Source organism: Nannobrachium achirus (assembly GCF_963921795.1).
Source record: "Nannobrachium achirus genome assembly, chromosome: 17".
Classification (NCBI taxonomy): domain Eukaryota; kingdom Metazoa; phylum Chordata; class Actinopteri; order Myctophiformes; family Myctophidae; genus Nannobrachium; species Nannobrachium achirus.
In genome coordinates, this window is record NC_137824.1 from 6,206,673 (window position 1) to 6,212,672 (window position 6,000).

General features: G+C 44.1%; 1 protein-coding gene across 1 annotated transcript in view; it reads right to left on the reverse strand.

The window, feature by feature from the left end:
- LOC308301983 (putative serine/threonine-protein kinase irlB) overlaps window positions 1-2,288 on the reverse strand; it is a gene marked incomplete at its 3' end in the record, with an annotated part of 41,723 nt that extends 39,435 nt beyond the window's left edge. The window contains exon 1 of the mRNA XM_080746128.1: window positions 2,228-2,288. The remainder of the gene's footprint in view (window positions 1-2,227) is intronic.
- Between the last annotated feature and the right edge of the window lie 3,712 nt (window positions 2,289-6,000).

Here is a 6,000-nt window from a genome sequence, read left to right on the forward strand (position 1 = left end):
TGGAATCAAATGGACCCTTGCGGAGAGTTATGGGGGTCCTTGAAATTAAAGAACCATTGTACAATAAATCAAACAGAGCCTTAATTAGTATCATCAGTAACACCTGTGAAGGAAGTCGAAAGACACCCGGAAGTAGAACAAAATTAGCCTGGCGGAGCCAGACGTTATTATCTGTGTTCATTCCTTCCACAGTATAACGTCTGGACTTCCGTTGATTGGCAGCGAGTATACCGATTATTCTCTGATCGGGGCCAATCAATGACTGCTTCCGCACTATGCTTCCGCACAACAAACGTAGTCTTCCTGACAACAAGTGGAAAGCTTCCCCTGATTGGTCCATGTGTAGACGGGGATGTAGATGCATGCTGCTGCTGCAGCATTTTCAAAACAACAATGGCTGCCCTCGCGATGCAACAAGTGTAACAGTTAACGCTCTAACCATAAAAGAAGCAATAAGTGCAGTTATTTCAGAGTTGGAATCAATTACAACAATTAAAAAGGAACACAGGGGATGCGCTAGTGGAGTTTATCGGCCGAAAAGACGTGTTTGTTTGCCGTTCTTCCGACTGGCTGAGAGATGTTCTGCTATGCTGATTGGTTAGAGGAGTCTGTCTGTCAAGGCAAGTACACCCGCCCACTTTTCAAGCTGCCAATAGGCCAAAAGTCCAGACGTTATACTGTGGAAGGAATGAACACAGATAATAACGTCTGGCTCCGCCAGGCTAGAACAAAATGGCATATGTGCATACTAGGGATGCGAATCTCGACCACTGTGGCGATACGATACGCACCTCGATACACTGCCAGCGATACGATATAATTGCGATACATTGAAATCCTGCCGATACGATACATCACGATCCAGCCCTGTTCCCGATACGATGCGATACGATTCACGATTCACCACGATTCAAGCCCAAATCCCCAAATTTACAAAACATAGCGACTAAAAATGTATGAAATTTAAATTCAAGAGAATTTATTGTTTCACTGTAGTACTAGGCTCTGTCTAACAACCCAACATATAGTATTCTGGGAGAACACAAAGCTGCTGGCTATTGTAGAATTGTTTGATAACTAATCATATAGAAGGCCTATGTCATTATTAGTAGGCCTATATGTCTTCAACTGGGGGTCAGGGATCCCAATCCAGGGTTATTACAGGGGGCCTGCCAAATATTTGTGTGATACAGTAATGCCTAGCCTACAGCGAGGGTCCCTGCTTGATCTCTGTCTGAGCTAAGGGGTCCTTGACCTGAAAAACAATAAAGTTCTCCCTGGTTTGTATTATTATATTATATTATATTATATTATATTATATTATATTTAATCCAGGATTATGCAATTTTTATAGCCAAAATGTTTTAAAACAGACCTACAAGCTCACAGCGCGTCGCATCCACGACGCATTGTGAGCTTGTAGGTCTGCTATTTTAGGTGCGACACCCTTGTACTGCGATGTATAAATTAGGCTTCTTTCCCAGAGCAGAACTAGCAGCAGAGAAAGTGAGAGAGTTGCTTGCATGAGTTGCATGACAGGAAAGTTGTATAACAGTGACAAATACTTTGTTTTAAACGCAAGCAGTAGTCCTACAACACCCAGCAACATTGTTGTTGTGTGTGTGCAGTTAATATAGCGCAGAAGATGATCTCAATCAATTGTCCGTCGGAGATTCGCTAAGAAACGGCTGTTGATTACATATCACTCGATCAGCCTGTGCTACTCTGTGACAACAATCAGCGCAGCTGACTTGGATGTTATAAAGCTAAGTACTGTACATACTAATATTGCATCTTTTTAACCCGTGGGGCTGCTAGTTCGTCCGTGTTGATTCACTCGCATTTCGCTGCACTGTCTGTCTCCCTGGTTGCCTGCATGCAGAGTGCAGATGTTGTCCGTCTGTCCGAGTCGCAGCTCGCGTTAAAGACTGGCTTTTGGGGAGGGGGCTGAACGGTTGATGATGGTGCATTCATGGCGCCTCGGAAACACAGGATAGAATGAAATACTATATGGAAGAACCGATACAACCGTGGAATGTACCGATCCAGACACTCACGGTACGATCCATCACGATTTCGGCCGTCTATTGTACCGGTACACACTGAATGAACCGATTCACTCGTATCGCGGACGCTTGTATCGCGATTACGATCCGTACCGGTATATCTTCGCATCCCTAGTGCATACGGTATACCCTATTGACCCATTTTGAACATTAAATCTTACCAACACGGAGCTCGATCGAACTGCTGCTGGGGTCCGGGGTTATTGCAGAACACTTGTAGGTCCCCTCGTCTGAGAGCCTCACTCCGTACAGCTTCAGTGAAATGTTACCACGAGACAACTTTTCATGAAACAGGGTTGTCCTCTGTTTGTACGATGGGTTGGTATACTGGAACTTGTAACGTCCATCTTGGTGAACGTGCACATATGTTGGTGTCAAGTCAGGTCTGGTCCACTCCACAGTCTGCTCCTCCATGTCGACAGGGGGTTCAATGTGACATGGAAGGATGACATCATCTCCCTCTCTGGCCAGCACAGGCTGAGAAGACCCGATCACCTGATGTTGTCCTGAAAACAAAACAGAATGACTTTAATGTAGTGATATCCACACTTATGGAACACTTTCATTACTGGAAAGAAAGAAGGAGTCAATTTATGAATGAATTAACCCTCGTAGGATCCTCGTGTTCTAGTCACACCCAGGGCCTTCGGGTCACTTTGACCCGGCTCATATTAAACCATTCTAAAGTAGTTAGAAATCCCAAAAAATCATATTAAACACAATTTGATTGTCATTACTAACTACTTTACTAACAATTCAATCAATATTTTTTATTATCCCCGCCAGGCCGGGATGGCCAAAGGTGAGGGATTATATTTTCACCCCTCTGTCTGTGGACAGCTAATCTCGGGAAAGTTGGACCAATTAGTGTGAAACTACACACACACTCCCAGGAGGCCTAGGAAGAACCTCCTCCCCAAATTCTTCACAGCGCCACCATCAGGCCGTTGTGTGAACAGCTAATCTCAGGCACCACTTCAGCATCAAACTTGGCACACATACGCCCAGGAGGCCTAGAAAGAAACTCCACTAGAAATCTTTCCCATCTGTCTTTCATAGCACCACCATGAGACTGATCTTTGCAAAATATTTTGTTGGTATTACCATATAGACTTTGTCCAAACCTCACACCAATTGGTACATATTATCCCTATTGTCATTTGATCAAGAACTATATCAAATATTTCTCCCATTCTGATTTGCACAAGGTGCTACAGGTGCCCGGGTGGCACAGTGTCCCTGCTACCACTAAAGAGGTTGTGGATTTGAATCAATCGTGGGGCATCTATGCAAACACAATTGTTGTTCGAGGGATGGGAAGCTGGGCGGAGAGGGTGATAATTGTCACTACATGAATTCCTACAGCCAGGCTGGGTGGCAGCTGGTTTTGGGAGGGAGGAGTAGGACGAAGGGCGAAGGCCCTATAGTCCTCTCGGTGGGGGCTCCTCACTGTCAGGTGATTTGGTAGGCTACAACAGCAGTGACAACATAGGGGAGGAATCAATTGGCATAAGGACTGGATTGGGGAGAAAAAGTGGGTAAAAAAATTGGCTACTCAAAATAAAATAAAATAAAATAAATGCTACAAATCACATCGGAAAGCTGTGGAACTTGGAATTTGTAAAGTGGCATAGGGATGAAGTTCCCATTTGGTAGCAAAATGTGCCACTCCCGCAAAAATCGTAAGCACCTTTGGAATCGTGGCCACTCTAAATAGAAAATGTGACACATACTGTAGGTCATGACATTGATCAAAATGACCAGAGAAAATTTGGAAATATCCCCCAAAACTTGTTTTGCTCAATTCTGCCTCATGGTGGCGCTATAACAGGATGATTTGGGGTTGAATATCTTCCTAGGCCTCCTGGGGGAGTACATGTAAAGTTTCACGCTGACTGGTCCAGCGGTGACTGAGATTAGCTGTTCACAGACAGAAGCAACGAAAACATAATCACTCACCTTTGGCCATCCCGGCCTGGCGGAGATAATATTGATTGAATTGTTATCAATGTAGTTTCTAATGGTGAGCAAATTATGTACTAGAGAATTCATTTGTCCAATGTTTTTTTCAGAAAGAAATGGTCTAAATATTAGCCATTTAGCATACACTTTCAATGGCCGGGTCAAAGTGACCCGAAGACCCTGGGTGTTATATGTTGATACAGGGGGGTGTTGCAAATGCATGACATGTACCATTTTCATATCACATGTTTAGTACAATAAATAAGCCAAGCAGAAGAAGTTTCGTGGAAAAAGATATATTTTAACATACTTTTTCTTGATGTTGAAAATTGAAAACCGGGTCAAAGTGACCCGAAGACCCTACGAGGGTTAAGTAGCTGTTTAATAAGCAGGATAATATACAGCCAATAGGAATGAAATGTAATTGCTGAAGCCCTACCCCCTCTCTTCCTATTGGCTGAGCTTTAAACAGCCATAACTCCAGTTTGCAGCATTATACTGTCTCGGAATTTGGTGTGTGTACTTACATGGCCAATAGGAATGATCTGTAATTGCTTAAGCCCCGCCCCTCTGCCTTCCTATTGGCTGGGCTTTAAACATCCATAACTCCACTTCCCAACACATTACTGGTCTCAAACTCGGTGGGTGGTACCACAGTCCCAACGGCTAACCACTAATGCTAACCGCTACTTCTGATAATGATAAGCTAAAAATGCTAATGATAAAAATGGTAATGCTAATGCTAGCTAATGTTAAAAATGCCAATGTTAAAGCTAATGTTAAAAATTCTAATGTTAATGCTGATGTTAATTTTAATGCTAAAAATGCTAATGCTAACACCAACCGCTACACAAGGTTGCACCCACTTAGCGAGCTGCAGGCACACTTTCGTAGAAAATTTATTTTCTAGTTTGGGCTTGTTTCTGAGGTGTAGTTGCTTATTTAGCCTTGCTTTCAACATTCTTTTAGAAAATAGCTAATGTAATAGAGCTCAATAGTTGAAACTGGTCCCTTCTTTTGGGCTTATTTGTATAGACCTGGCCGCTTGTTTCACTCACAGAATCTGGCAACCGGAGATGTTTTTTTTTTCTTGCTCTGCTTGCAACAAAACAACAGTCATGCACTATTACTAGCGTTGCTTTGAACTTGATTATAGGAAATTGACAGTTGAGATTGTATTAGTTAAAATGTGCAAAGGGAAAATGTCTCTGGCTTATTTAGGTTTGCTTCTGTAAATTTCTGCACTGTATCAGACTAGACTCTGGTCCATTCTAGCAGAGGATTTACCACCGACCGCAAGCACTGACTGAACATGCTCAGTTTTCCATCGACGGGTTTCGAAAGCCCTATCGACGGCAAGCGCCTCTTGCAGACAAGCTCCCGATGGCTGCCTGTCGGCAAGAACGCTTTACGGCGGCGATTTGTGGGAGATTAGGTGCAGTTAAGACCTGCCTTAAAAGACACAATGATCATGACTAGGGATGGAGCCCGAAAACCGGGTCCATTACAAACCCGGTTCTGAATTTATCGAGACCCGAGTATCAATACGCTTTTGGCTTGTCGAGCCTGTTATCGGGTAACTGTCACACCGTCACGTCATGGGCCGCTATAGGGTCCAGGCCGGGAGGTACAGCTGAAACAACGCCAGCGTCGGCTGTTGCAGCAGCGTGACAACCGTTCTCTTCCACCCAAAGTATGTGGTGCTTGAAAATATGAATGATTCCATTGATAATAATCCGTTTGGGATACTCAAAATCCCTGCCATAGATTTATTGCGACCGTCAGGTCACAGTTACTACCAAAACCTCCACCGGCTGTCTGTCAGTCTGCCCCTCAGTCAGTCTGTCAGTCTGTCCGTCACGTCACACTTTTCCCCAACTCATATCTCCGCCACCGTCGCCCCAATCCATGCCAAACTTTGCACACACACTCCTTGCCTGCCAATGCACAACCTCCACCCCACCAGGGACCC